The 15,143-nt window shown below is 42.5% G+C and overlaps 1 protein-coding gene and 1 long non-coding RNA gene across 19 annotated transcripts in view; both read left to right on the top strand.

The window, feature by feature from the left end:
- FBRSL1 (fibrosin like 1) overlaps positions 1-15,143 on the top strand; it is a 499,835-nt gene that overhangs the window by 160,803 nt on the left and 323,889 nt on the right. The gene's annotated exons all lie outside the window — the stretch shown is intronic.
- LOC140685151 (uncharacterized) lies at positions 647-7,692 on the top strand. The gene is made up of 2 exons (XR_012058414.1): positions 647-6,662; positions 7,173-7,692. It is a non-coding gene; the product is annotated as an uncharacterized lncRNA (long non-coding RNA).

Below are 15,143 nucleotides of genomic sequence, written 5' to 3'. Positions count from 1 at the left end.
AGAACAAAAAGCTGCTTCTGAAGTGGTCTGTGAATCAAAAGTGCCCTCTGCTGGGAAAACCCTGCATGAGGGAGCGTTCCAGACCATGCCCGAAAGCCTAATTACCCTCTTTTGCTGGGGAAGAGGCTGGATGTGGTCCAGGATGCTCTCAGCAGTTGCCTTTGCCATTACATGCCCTGTCGGGATTGCAGTCTGAACATGTCACAGGGTATTGGAGCAGGCTGTGATTTCATTAGGGCTTGACATCACGTGTGTGTGGTTGCTCAGTCACTGCTCTGCTCCTTGTGAACGGAAAACAGGAATTTGCATTTGCAATATTGCCACGTGAAGGATAAGAATCTGGATGCAAATCCCATGCAGATAACATCACCCTTGGCAAATAAAAAAAGTGATAAAATGGGATGGAGCTGGGAAGAAGCTTTCAGTAGCCCTGATTTAATTCTTATTTGTTTTATGTGAGCAGCATTGATGAAATACGTGGTGTCCATGCTAAACTCCACAGCCCTGCAGGGAGCCCTTGTTCTTCTGGGGCCCTGCCCCAGCCTGAGCCTGCTGGTGGCTTGGTTGCCCCAGCAGGAATATTCCTGGGATCCCTGCTGCTTCTGCATCTCCCATCAGCTCCTTCATGGGACTGCTCAGAGGGGGCTCCAAGGGTGGAGGATGAAGGGCTGTGGGGAGGACGTTGGTGTGAGGTCCATAAAGTGACTCAGGAGGAGAGATGGGACATTTCCTCTGGTTTCATGGAGTCCTGTAGGTGTCCAGCCCTCCTGCTCTTCCAAGCTGCATGGAGACTGGACATCCTTCAAATTTAGGGAGTGAAGGCTCCATCTATTTGCATGTCCCGTGGTTCAATGAGATGAGCTATTTGTTTGCAAAAATACAGCTCTCACAAGTTCAGCTGCTTGCCTTCTCCAGCTGGGTGTTGCTGTTCCAATCTGTAAGTGCACAGAAGCACAAGCAAGAAAAATCAACAGAGAACAATAAAAATCCAATTGAAAAAAATAAACAGAGAACAATAAAAATCCAATTAAAAACATCAACTTAAGTGTACAAGGTTTCAGCTGTTTGTACTCTGTTCTGAGCTGCTTTAGCAATTTCAGTGACAAGGGCTGTTTCTTATCTAAAGTAATTTATCTTAACATCTGGAGCAAAAAGGAATTGATCTATCTTGTTATTTGTCATCACAAAAGACTGTTTTAGAAGATGAATAGTCAGAGATATAAAAATAGCAGAAATCAGAGCAAAGAGCTAAACTGATTTTAAAAATATGGTTAGTACTGGTGTGCTGTTTGTGCCCCTTGGGAAGAGAAGCTGCTGTGTGATGCATCATGTTGATGTTATATAGCAGCAAGGAGTGATATTGATGAATTCTGAAAGAAGAGCTGGCCAGGAAAGGAGGGAAATAATCCTTGTGGCTATGAAACAAGCTTGAAATCCTCTGGGATTTGTAACGGAAGCCTTTTTTGTCAAAGGAGCTGTGGAGCAACTGTCCCAGGTTTCACTCTGCTGGCACTGGTTGATTTTGGCAGGCAGGAGTTTTTCCTATAATTGTCCTTGAGAAGCCTTTGATTGTTCTGCCTGCACTCGTGGGTGGGAAGGCAGCTTTATTTAAGGAGGAATAAATATTTATTCTCTTGGAGCGCTTGCCACAGCTGCTGCTTTGCAGAAAGATGGTAGTTTCAGTTAGAAGCGAGTCATGCAAACTCTGTGCTTTTATGAATTTGCACCTGCTGAGCTGTGGTTTGGGTTTGAGTGAATCTAAAATCTCAGAGGTAAAGTTCACCAAAAGTGGTATGTTTTGACTGTCTAAACCCAGTGAATTATTCATTCCTTTCTCCCAATACCATTGAATTACCACCTTATGCTCCTGCTGGTGTTCTGGGTGGATTTCTTAGTAAATTTGGATGTTTCAGGTGCACAGCAATCATTTGGCCTGTTTTCAGATTTGATTTCAGAAGAAATGCAGAGCTAAGTCTTGTCCTCCAAAATACCTGTGAATTCAGAAATGGGTTTGGTGCCCAACTCAAACAATGCATTGAACTGACAGTGTGATTTGTGTTTCAATTTACAGCAAGAAATGGTGATTTTAAACTATGTGAAATACCTGTGTTTGGTTTAGAGCTGTTATCTCTGAAACCTACCACCAGTTAAATGTCATATTGCCTGGTAGAGTGTGTTGTGTGTTTGTACTTGAGCAAAACGTGGATTGTACAGGAAGTATTTACATAATACATATGCTCCTAATCGTATTTGGTTTCTTAGTTACTGGGTGTTTGTTGTTCTGTTCTGGCACTTCTGATCCTGTCATCAGCTTTTAGATCCAGACGTTCAGGAGTGTCCTTTTGGGAGTTGTAGATGGAGAAGTGTGCTGCAGACAAATTGCAAATTCAAATGTACACGAATGCTGAATTTTTCTAATTGTTTTCTTCAGAAGCTGGGAATTTAAGTGACTTTGTAATAGTTGCTTTTTAATCACTCCAGTTTCTTCCTGCTTTTCCATGGACAGTTCTAACATAGAATTTACAGATTGATGTTCTGCTTTCCAGGTAGTGCTGATGGCATGGCACACACATGTCAGAGGCTGCTGGTGTGTCTGCACCAGGTCAGGTTTGGTCTCTTAGTCCACACCGGAGTTTCCTGGGAAAGGGACAGGGAGTGCTTCTGATCAGTGAAGGTCTGTGCCCAGGGAGGGGACATGCACAGGGTCTCCTCCGGAGAAGCAGCACATTGCCTTCTTCACACCTTAGTCAAGGATTAATCCAGTGATTTGGAGTATGTGTTTTGTCAGCAAATGAAAGGAGGCTCAGCTGGGGGAACTGCCTTGCAATCTCAGCATGGGTCGTGGAATAAGATCTGTGAAATGATTCCTTGTTAATTTGTCTCATTAGCAAGATATGGGGAGCTGCATGTGATGCAGTGTTCCTTTTCTATTGTTCCACATGTTGTGATTTCTAAGTGTAACAAACTAAATTCCCTCTGCATTAGCAGTCCCTGAAGACATCTGAGCCACTGGTGTTCCTCATATTTGCACCTCACTCCTGTATTTCTGCATGGAGAGACAACTGCTTCTCTCAGTGTAGAAAGAAACAGATTAAAAGGCCACACCTGGTTGATCTTTTGTCAGTTTTTCAGCATGGAATTCATCCTCAAAGAAGTTCCAAGTTCTAAAATCCCTGAAAGCTCAAGCAGGATGTGCTGGTGTCTCTGCCCCTTGCTGGGGAAGCGAGGGCAGCCTGAGCTCCGGGCTGTGCACTTGCTGAGGTCAGACTTTCTTGTCTCTTCCTTCCAGTGCTTTTCATCTTTCCATTTTCTGATGAAATGAGGCCATCCTGATAGAAAGGAACGCCATGTACTCTCGGTGTGTCTGGTTTGTTTGTTTTTTAAAAAGCTTGAGCTTTTTTCATATTTCAGCAGTGCTTTAGGAGGGAAAATAAAAATTCATGCAGCAGTCTTCATTATTTTGAGCATGATTCTTTTCAAAGATTTTTTTTTCCTAATAAGAACTCCTGCTGTGTACATGTGTACATGATGTTTGATAGTGTTTGGTTATTAAAAATAAACTCTATGAGGAAGTTAAATTTTAGGAATTTCCTCTTACGGTGAAATAACAGATTTTGCTTGTGATAGAGCATTTAAAATACCAGCATGTGAGTTGTCACCCCAGCTCATGTCCATTGGTCTGCAGCAAAATATGAAGATGGGGAGGCAGAGAGAAAGGAGATGAAAATGTTTGGTTGCTTTGTTTGACATGGAGACAGTGAGATATCATCCTGAGTTTGGTTTGGACATTCAAAAATGAGCAGATACAAAGGTTTCGCAAGATGCAAAACCTTCTGCTAAGCTGCATCTCTCTTTGCAGACACTGCTGTGACTGCTCTCCTGACCCCCTCATGACTGCCTGTAGCTCATCCCTGCTGCTCCTACTTCTGCTCCTTGGGTTCTCCTTTCTCAAGCACTTTGAGAATTGAAGGGTCTGATGAACACCAGAGATGTTCCAGCAGCTGCTCTGGATGGGGCCTTGCAGTCCACTGTCAGTGTCAGGAGTCTGAGGGAGTGTCCTGGAGTTGTGACGTGCTCACCTTTTGGGGGGATGATCATCACTTACCCAAAGAATCCTGCCAAGAGAAATGAGAAAAGCAGCAAATGTAACACGAAGCTTAAGCATCCTTGAGTGTGAAACCAATTAAGAAACTTATCCTGACTTATTTTCTATGCATAAACTGAGCCAGATTTTTCTGCAATAATATTTTACGTGTTGATACCTGTATTGGTGAGCATCTTCTCCTTATTGCCCTGGCCTGGCTCTGGGGCCTTGTTTGTTGTTGAAGGTGAAGTGCTGCTGAGAACCAGTCAGGCTGGGGATTTGGTTTCCTGCTGGTTGAACTGGTATTTGCAAACACTGAAGGATTAGCAGTGTAGTGATTTGCAGAGCTTTGCTCTGCAGAGGGGAAAGCTGCTGCCATGGGCCCATCCCACACTGGTGAAGTGCTTAAGCACCATCTCAGGCAGATCCTCACTGTCAGGGCAGTGTTAAAACAAGATGCTTAAACCCTTCTAAAGCTGCTGATTATTGAACAGAAACACTGAGCTCAGGAAAGCTATTAGTATGCCAAACCAGCCTAGTTTTCTTACTTAATTTTAATGTGAATAACTTTATTTTAAATTGGTGCTAGTAAGAATCAGGAAAGCTTTCTGAGAGAGTTTTTTCCTTGCTGTTAGAATAACCTCATTTCAGGCTGTGCTGTGAGACTTTGTGGCAGCTCCTTTTTGTTGGAAGGTTGCCCCAGGTGACTTATGGTTCATGCACTCTTGTAAGTGCTATTAATTTGTGAGGTTTCAGTGGTTAGACTGAGCTGCTAAGTGGGCTCTGAGCAGATAATGAGGTCAAGCAGGGAAGAGAGGAAAGAATTCTGCAGGTCCCCACTTGGCATTTGTACCCAGGTTGCACATTTTATGGAGATTTTGTCCTAAAAGCGAAGTTCCTGTAAAGTCATAATTTTGCAGAGGTGATTTACAATGCTTGTCCAAGCCTGAAAACAAACCTAGTTGTTCATGCTCTGTGGTGCTGCTCTTGAGATCACTGCTGTCATGCTGAAATGCAAATTTACTGCTGTTTGTTTTGGATCATTTTGTGCTGCATTAGAATGAAGAAACTACTCAAATGCTGGTCCTTGTTCTCTGAGGAATTTTGCAAGGTGGGAAAGCACTGCTTAAGACATTTTATAAAGAAAGCAGGTTATGAAGCATAGGAGGGTGCAAAACTAGCTGTAGAAGGAGCATTATTGTCATGTATTCAGTCGTTGGAAAGCCTCAAATACATTAGCTGAAGCAGTTTGCAAACAATTGTCTTCTATATTTTACTCTAATCAGCTCCCTGACTTTGATCTTTTAATAATCTTCATCTTATAATTATATCACAGAGGTCCTAGGTTACACAAGGATTTTGAATCATTTCTGGGATTTGATTATCCACTACATTCACTCTGAAAGTTTCAAATACAGTCATTCAGCATGTCCAGGGCGGGAGGCAGCTGTAAGTACCTCATGAGAGGCTCTCTTTTTGCATTTTGGGGCAGGAGCATGGGCCCTACACTCTCCAGAGTTGACACAAGTGGAGCCTTTGGTGGATGTTAAGTCAAACCAAGAATTAAAGGAAAGTCCCATTGTTTCTGGCACGGCACCAGCAATCCTGTCCATTGAAGCTTTTAGTGTAATGTGAATTTTTGCGGAAGTTACTCTGCTGTTTACCCTTCAGGTGGTAATTTCAGTGGGATTATTGATGGTGCATATAGTGAAGTGTTAATGTAGGATGAAGATCATCTTTAAATCTGCTCCTTGCGGGTCCAGATACAAACAGAGTGTTCTGCAAAAGGGAACTGGCAGCACTGGTTCTGGCCTACAGCCAGCTGCTCGTTCACAGATGAATCAAAGTTACTTGAAGAAACCAGGTCTCAAAAGGATCTCTCTCTGTTTCTGAAAGCATGGTATGATTTTTAACAGCTGTCTTATTGACCCAGGCGAGGAAAGCTTCAGTCTTTTTTAATAGAGCAATGAGAACATGCCTGTTCAGTAATACTGCAGATGGCAAATGTTTCTGTGCTGTGCAAAGTCTGTTGGGTGAAGGTGACCGTGGTAGTCATAAGACGTTTTCTGTAATAGCGCGCTGTGGTTTCAAAATGTGCATTTACGCTCCCTTGACACTTATTTTTTCAGTGCTCAGGGTTTCATTAACATTGTAGTGATATCTTCAGTTGGATTTGATTTGCATACAGAGTACTTGCTTTAAAAGGGGCTCATGGCTGAGTCTTCTGTTGCTTTTTGGCTGATGTGTCTTTCCTCCTGAGCTGCAGCTCAGTGAACAGCACAGAAGTTCAACATTGTGATGTTTCACTTGCCATTAATTTCTTTGAGAGAGGGAATTAGCATTGTGGCAACCTCCTGTTCTGTAAGCACAAATACACATGGAATAAATGCATCACTTTGTGACTGGGGGTCTTTTCCAAGACATATACTGGGTGATGGTATAATTTGAGTTTTTGTAATGTGAATGGGTCCATGCTGGAAAACATGGGTTGTGGGGAGACTGGGGAGGTGTTGAAAGTGAAGAAGCTGTTCAGGTTGGTGTGGTTAGCAGCACTGACTGAGGCAGTGGCTGAAGGAGGGTGCTGGGGCCCTGCAGTGACAGGGGCAGTAAATGGCACTGGTGTCCTGTGACCAAGGGTGTGCAGGGCAGTGCTGGGCGAGTGCTCACCTCCACAGAAAGAAAAGAGAGGTGTCAGTACAGAGACTGTGTTCTAAACCCGCTGTGGTTAAGGAAATACGTGTGTTGGCTGTGGGCAGGTGCTGGAGTTCAGTGGCATGGAGGGATGCAGAAGACAGCCTTTGGGACAGTGGCACCGTGTGAGCAGTGTGTGGTACTCTGAGCTGACTTCAGTCATCCTTGTGGATTTACAGAGCACACAGCTCTGCAGAGGCACCATCCAGCACGGGTCATGGAATCAGATCTGTGAAATGATTCCTTGTTAATTTGTCTCATTAGCAAGATATGGGGAGCTGCATGTGATGCAAAATATGGTGAAGGAGTGTTCTTTTCTATTGTTCCCTATGTTGGTGATTTCTAAGTGTAACAAACTAAATTCCCTCTGCATTAGCAGTCCCTGAAGACAGATGAGCCACTGGTGTTCCTCATCTTTGTACCTCACTCCTGTATTTCTGCATGGAGCTTGCCTAGATAAGCTCCGTTGTTTACCTAGGCAAGGCACAAATGTGTCTGTTCTACCTCAAGTGGTGGTTAGAGTGCCCCATTGAGCTCTGTGAGGAATGTGGCTTTCCCCTCATAGCTGCTCTGGGAAGAGCTTGGAGAATCACTTGTTCCTGTAAGCTTGTCCTTAGATCTGGGTGTTGCAGCGTGTGACAACATCTGTGCTCTGCTTTGCTCAGGAACCTGCTTGAATAGAGTGGGAATACTGATAACAAGTAAAGAAATGTGTAAAAAAATACTTCATCCACCCTGCAACACGCATTACTGTCAGTGTTATTTATAGGTGGTGTATCAGAATCCCCTGTAAGAGATGGGAGCTGATGGCACCGAGCAAATTGCAGCCTATTGCAGGGGGTTTTCTTGTTTACATTGGGCTACTGATGCCTAGGAAATAAAGGAGTATCACTGAAAAAAAAATAAATAAATAAAAATTATAAAATTTGTAAAATAAAATAAAATATTTTTGGAAAATAAAATGTGTATCACCAAAGTATAAATGTGGAAACTTAGTTCTGTGTGCCTCACTTGTTGTCTGTTGCCAAATATTAGTCATAGGCTGCTACAGCAGTAAACTCAGTCCCTTCCTTCTGAAAGTATAACCGCTTGCTATAACCTTCATAAGTTTTAATTAAAATGAGCATGCAATGATTTTGGGATTGAATCCAATTTCATGTGCTGTTTAAATTAAGAAATAAAATTATTTCCATCAGGCTTTTAGTTCAAGGCTTGTGACTGCTGCATCATTTCCTTTTTCATCAGTTTCTGAGTTTTAAAATGGCTTATGAACTTTAGTGAAATCATTTAGAAATGGATTTTATGCGGAATAGTTAATAAATGGATAGCACAACCATGTAGTGAAATGAATCTTGTTTGCATCTCAAGCAGCACAAATTTAAATAAAACGCAGGGCTTTGCATAACAGCATTTGTTTTTAATGCTGGCAGTATTTTTCAAGCCACCTCCAACGTTCTTCATTTTTCACCAGGATATCTTTGGCAGCAAGGAGGATTTTCAGGGGCTGATTCAAGGTACATAATTGGAGCAGTGAGACTGCACACACAAAGTGTCAGCTAATGGATGAGGCTGGTTTAACTGTAGGCTGCTCAGAAATAACCTAAGAAATACTTCACTGGTAGCTAATGCAGAGGTGTAATTAGACTTCTACACAAGTGTAATTAGTCTGATTGCATAGAGAGAAAGACAGTTCATAAGGTTTTTCAAATATGTGCAGAGGCATTTTGTCTCAACTGTCTTGTCCCTAAGCTTCTGCTGTATTTGTGTTGAACTTGAATAAATAAGCACATTGGTCTTTAGCTGGCAGTTACCTGTAATCTTCCATCCTTCCACTGTGGGTTTTACATTGTTGTTTATTTTAAGGAAAGCTCCAATGCTGCCATGCCCAGGCCAGGGTGAGGCTGTGCCCACATTCAGCTGTGGGTCTTTAAAACAGGAAGGGGGTATAGAGTTCTAGGGAGATAAAAAAGGAAAGCCTGTTTTTTGAGAAATGGTGTCTAGGTTTATTCTACATTTGTTTAAGCAGTGGTAAAGAGGAGAATGCTTGCAGTAATCTATAGTTGTTGCCAGTTGTGAGCATACAGAAATCCAGAGGAAGTGTACCCCCGAGTCAGGAGTATAAAACACAGGGCTGTTTCTAGCAGTATCTAACAAGGGAAACAATTTCTACTAAAGAAAGCAAATGTGCTGCACAAGTGAGGGACACTGAGGGGATGCTGTGAATTTCTTTACATCAGTGTGAATAAAAAAGTATAAAGCCTTCCAACTGGTATTGTGTGTTCTCTGGATTTGGAATGACTGGTGAATAGAGGTAACATGCAACGTTTAGTGCTTATAAGCTGATGTTTTAATGAAAGAAAGCCACATTTTAATAAAATATGGGCTATGTCCCCACTCCTGTTCCCAGCATCCCAGTGCATGGCCCAGAACCCTTCTTTGGACTAAGGTTTTAATCTTCATTTTGGAGAGACTGAACTAGAGATCAATAAATTAGTAACTTTCTGATTCCACTAGGCATGAATTCATCCTTAGTTCAAGTGATTTACTTCCCTGTTGAGGATGGAGTTAGGTGAAGTTTCAGCATCATTTTGCTGTCTATGTGCTTAGGTAGGTAAATAACTTCAGTGAAAAATGAGTCTCACAAAGAATCATCTTAAGTTTGCCAATTTGTATTTCTGCACTTGAGTATCTCTGAATGCTTTTGTGGAGTAAATCCCAACATATGGCTCAAAGTTGATTATAAAATACAGGCACTTTTGTGTGGTTGTCTGGCTCCATTCTTCTCCCAGCTCGGTAATGGCCGTAACTGTTCTGTCTGACAGCTGTGCAGTGACTTAGAGAAGGAGACAGTGGATCCAGTCCAGCTCCCAGAGTGCCAGCATCTGCACTCCTTGGCTCCAGCTTGCTTTTGGCAGTCCTGGCTGAGAAGCCACTGATTCATTCAGCAGAGAGAGTGAAGCTGAGTCTGACCCTTAGAGGATCTGCTGCTGGGTCGGTGGAGACCCACACTGGTGTATTGGGAAAGTTCACACCTTCAGGCCTGCTGCTGTGTGTTCCTGTGTGTAAATGTGACCTCAGCATCCTGGAATACCTGTGCAAGGGCAGGCATAGTGTCTCTGAGAGCTCTGGCTGCAGTGGTGCCCTGCACCCCAGAGGAAAGGCCCATGGGGTTGGTCGTCTCTAATGCAGGCTTTGTCTTTGCTGCAGAAACAGGAAAAGAGGGAAGGGTTCCCATAACCAGAGCCAGAGAAGAAGAAAGCAGACTACAGTGAGGAGGTGGTAACAGAAGTACATGGTATGGAAGGGACAGAAGAGAAGCAAATCTCCTATACCTTCATAGGCCTTGTTTTGGATTAAGACCTTGTTGCTGTCTCCTGCTAGTCCAGCTTGCTCTATGTGACCCTTAATTTCCAGTCTTTGCCTTCTCCACTCACATTTTTATTTCTTTTCCTGGTTACTGTGGGTTGTACTGAGGGATAAAAAAGCAGGACATCATATATGCTTGGATACTGCATAGCATTCATGACACATGGGCCCAAAAAACAGAGCTAGGGGCTTTATGGAAATGGTAAATATTTATTTCCTGTCCTGAATTGGTCACATTTGTTAAGCAGAAGATTCCTGACCAAATCCTTAACTTTGGTTGATTTTAGAAGACCTCCCAGTTGTTTCCTTATCCAAGATAACAGGAAAGAATATAGAAGAGCACCATCCTGAGTTGCTGTTACAGGCTGGCACCCTCTAGCTACCTTTAGAGGTTCTTGAGCACAGTGTAGCTTATTTTCTCTAGTTTTGTTAAGTGGTAGCATTTATTATCCGCCAGGTGCTGGTAAGTTGTGTGATTACAGCAGCTTGTTTGTCTTTGCCCTCTAGCTCAGATGGCTCTTGTGGGCCTCCATAAGTGAAGAAACACCATCTGGCTGCTGCTGCAGGATGCTGGGAGATTTCCATCTCTCAGTTCTTTCAAGCTGGAGATTTTTTTTTTACATTTTAGAAAGCCTAGGGACACTTCCAGCTCTGTTTTCCCCTTGTTTCTTTCGGAGCTGAAGAATGTCTCATCGCCTCTTATTTGCAGGCACTTGCTGCAGGCAGGCATTGTCAGAGAGCATTAAGTGCTGGGAGCTGACAGAGCTGTTCAGGGTTCCTGCCTCCCTGCTCTCCTGGTGGCTGCAGGGGAGGATCCTGGTGAAAAGTCTGACAGAGAATTGTTTTTCTGAAACGCTGCAGATGTTACCTAGCTGAGCAAAGGTGGGTGTTCTGTAATTCCCCTCACACACAGCACGCAGGGCTGTTGTCAAGAGGAAAAACCCGTCTTCAGTGAGGGGGGTGTGTGTGTGTCAAATGAAAAGCAACTCAGATCTGACCAGGCTTTTGGGTCTAAATTAGTATTTATACCAAGAGGGAGAGAGAAATAGATGTAATGGTTATTACTGTGCAGAGCTAAAGGTAGCTGGGGGAACAGCAATATTTAAGCAGGTCAGTTCTCATCCCTGTACCTCCTCTGCAGCTGCATTAAAAATGTTTTTTATAAAATACCTATTGTCAATCTAATGAGATAATGTTATGTAGCCATCTCTCTGTATTAGCTGCATAATTACAGGCAAGAAGGAAATCCTTTGCAATAAGGAAATGCAATAAGATAAATGGGAGAATTGCTCAGGATAGGGGAGCTAAGGGTGAGCTCTGTAGGTGGGAAATGTTTGTGCCTTTGCATATGTAATGCTCCCTGAAAACCACCTTCACAGGTTGTTTTTCCCCATCCACCCTTCAGTGGGGATAACCAGGGTATTATTTTCCCTTGAGAAATATAAAATGTTTGAGGCTTCCCCCATCTCCTCGTGTTAGAGGCTCCTGGTGGCACAGTGTGTGAAGGAACTGCTCAAAGCAGGGCTCATCCAGCCCTGAGTGTGCTGTGGTTCTGCCATCAGGTTCCTCCAGGGTGTGGATTAAAGCTGGCTGAGGGAATGACAAAGCTGCTTTGTTGCAGCTTCTGAGATTTCAAAGTTTGTTTTGGTTCAATGTTGCAACAAAAGGAAAAGCTTTTGAGTGTTGTTTGCAACATAAGAGTGTGTTGAAATACATAATTTTGGGCAGCCTGGGTGAGGATCAGCCAAGTAGCTGCCAGATGTAAAATGGCTGGAGACAGCTTTGTGCTAGAAGAGCAGAGACTGGGTCGTATTTTATTTGCCTGGCCTTTTTCTTTAACACAGCACTCTTGCCATCAGAGAAAATGACATTCTTGCTTTGTTGGTCAAAAATAGCCACCTAATAGCCACCTCCAGAAGGAGTTTTCTCCTTAATGCTATATGGGGGCCATTTATTGCATACAGTTCTGGAGCAAGGTATTGTTTAGGCTCTGAGCTGGTCCTGCTGCCTCTTTCCAGCTGGCTTCTCCCTCATGCCAGCTTTCCCTGTGGCAGGACAGCTGTGGCTTAGGATCAGAGTCAACTGGGTTGTCTCTTAGTGGTTTAGTTTTGGTTTTGTCTTTTTCTTCCATGTTTTTGGGAGTTTTTTTTAGCCATACCAGTTTCCTGATGTGCACCATCACCTTTGCTGAGGTGCAGGAGCAGCAGTGACCTGGAGAAGATCCCACATTTCTGACCTCTATGTGGGTTTGTGTTGCACTGAAGTCCCTGTAAAATTACCTCCCTAAAGTTGTAGTAGATACCAGTATTTTGCACTCATTAACCTCTTGAAGTTGAGAGATTTTTGATATTAAGTCTTGGCCAGATAGAGGATTTAGAGGGGAGGAGGATGAATTGCCTTTAATAAAATAATACATCTTTCTCTCCAAGCCCCAGTGTTCTGCTTGGAGCTGCCTTATCCCACCACAATGGTTTACAACAGCTAAAACAATCATAGGTGCAGTGTGAGTGCAGGTTTGTGAGCTGAGCAATACTCTTCCACTGTGGACAAGACAACCTGCAGTTTTAACAGCACATTAAAGAGTTTTTAGTTTTCAGGCAGTACAAGCTATGACAAATTGTGATTTTTTCAATTAAAATCAATAACAATGCAAGCTAAACAAAAGATTTAACAGCAGGTGGGTGGTTCAGCTGGTAAATTGATTTCCTTTGGGTGCAGGTGAATGTGCATCATGGTGCTTCTGTCATTAAATAATTTCTGTGGTGAGAGACACAATCAGCTTTATTAATGTGTGTATTCTTGTGGACATCGAACATAAATCAATGCCTGCTGGAAAACTTTGTGTAATTGGTTAGAGGGATGTCAAAGCAATATATTAGAGTGCAGTTTACTAATCTTCACAAACTGCATTAAAAAGTGTGTTGACTGGAGAGGAGTAGTAAGTGTTCATGCTGTCCTTTCCAGAGTAAAATCAAAATAAAGTTTACACAGGCTTAAGAAAAAAAACCCTACAGGATTTACAACTCTCTGTGTTGGTGCTACTGTGGCTTGAATGCATGATCAAAACCAAGACTGTATTGTTTTAGTAGCACAACTGAACAAAGTTCTGGATACTTCACATTTGGTAATAATTTTCAACTGTGGAAAGATCACAGAGTAACTGGCATATTGTGAATCAAGCTGGTTAATAATACACCAGAAGTGATAAGATACGAGGCTGAAAAGTCCCTGAGTCTTTACCTTCCTTATCTCTTATCACTCTCCTTAATAGTTATAGTTTTAGATTAAGTAACCTCTCATATCATAAAATAATTTCTGGTTTATTGGTGCATGATACAATTTTGCTTCCTATTGCCTTTTATTGAGCTTTCAAAAATGTCAAAGGTCAGCTTTTTTTATTTTTTCCTTTGTCACAAGTGCTATTCAATTCACAAAATATACTGATACTCACTTTCCTGATCAAGGTTTAGAAGAGTATGATAAACCAAGCAGAGGACTTGCAGTCCAGCAGCCAGGGTTAGAAGCCAGACACGTTTTATTCAGGCTGCTGTGCTCTTCTCTGTGGCTTTAAGAGCTCATTCCTCACCTCAGTTTCCTCCTCTGCAAAATGGAAAGAAGCCTCAACCACGCACTTTCCTTACTGTGGCTCTGCTAGTTAAATATTTTTAAAGATTTAGGGGATGGCAAGTCTTCAGTGTTAATAATTAACCTGCCACTCTAACTGTCCTGTACTGTAGCTTTCACTTCTCCAGCTCTACATTTTTCTTTTTGTTCATTTTTGTGACTTCCAGCATTTCTTGTTCTCTCTGCAGTGCAGAACAACCTTTCCCTGGCTCCTGGGGGCCCAAACAATCACAGACCCTGGTGCTGTGGGATGGGCTTTCCATGGCAGGGGAAACAGAGCCGGGAACTGGGGCTGCTGAAGGTGGGAGGTAGGAAGGGAATAGTTCTGGTCCTGCCTCTCCCTTCGGTTTCTCTGCTGTGTGGGTGCCCCAGCATGATTGCTTGACTTCAGTTTTGACTACTTGATTTCAGTTTGGTGAGATGGTGGGAGATAGAAGCTTATATTTTTTTCTTGTTATTTTCCTTATTTTGCAGCTTACTTGGTTTAGTTGAGGGTGGTAGTTGATGTACACAACCCTATGCTGTACTGTAGAGATCCCAGTTCTGTTTTCAGTCCTTGTTTTTACTGAGAAATATTTAGTTACCTTACTGGAATGTGAAAACACAGTGCAGACTCTTCTAATTGCTTATGACAGATCTCCACCTGAAGGAGAAGCTTGAACTGCTCGATGGCAATAGACTCATCCTCTGCTGGGAGATTCTGCACGTTTCCAAATCCTCTATCAGTTTGTGAATCATATTAGTATTGATTAAAAACTGTTGTGTGATGCAAAGCATGGAGCAGGGGTTTAGGATGATGATGGTTGTATCTGATTCTCTGAATGCAAAATTGGTGTTAATGAAAACATTTCTGGAGCCTGTGAAGTTAAGATCACAAAGGGGAACAAGAGCTCTTGAGTCTCAGCTGTTCTAACATAGAGCAGATGGTTAACTTGACTTCTAAATCTTTGCTAAAATTGAGTAAATTCTCAGGACTATCTATGGTCTTTCAACCCATTCCCAATTTTTTTTTTTTTTTTGCATGCTAGGAAAAGAGTAATTTGCAAATCAGGTCCAGGCTGTGGAAAAAGAAGGATTTTGCAACAGTGAGAAAGTGTAAGTCAGAAATAAGACCTCAGGTTCCACTTGCAGCATTTTGCCTGTTGCAGGTTGGTTTTCTGGAAGCTGGGAATTCTGTCCTTGATGCCCTGTGGAAGTGAAATGTTTAATGCCTCTTCTCTGGTAGTCTCAGATGAAGTGCAGTATAAAAATGCTTAGTCTTGACACTCTTCAAACTATCCTAGCAACACTGTGAGAAATAATGTTATTCTTTCCTGTAATATCAGGACTAATTTCAATTTCTCTGAAATTTTCTGTTCTCTAGTCTCTCACAGAACCT

This window comes from Taeniopygia guttata, chromosome 15, assembly GCF_048771995.1.
Source record: "Taeniopygia guttata chromosome 15, bTaeGut7.mat, whole genome shotgun sequence".
Taxonomy (NCBI): Eukaryota; Metazoa; Chordata; class Aves; order Passeriformes; family Estrildidae; genus Taeniopygia; species Taeniopygia guttata.
Note: the sequence above shows the minus strand (reverse complement) of the source record. Positions and strands in the feature narration are given on the sequence as shown.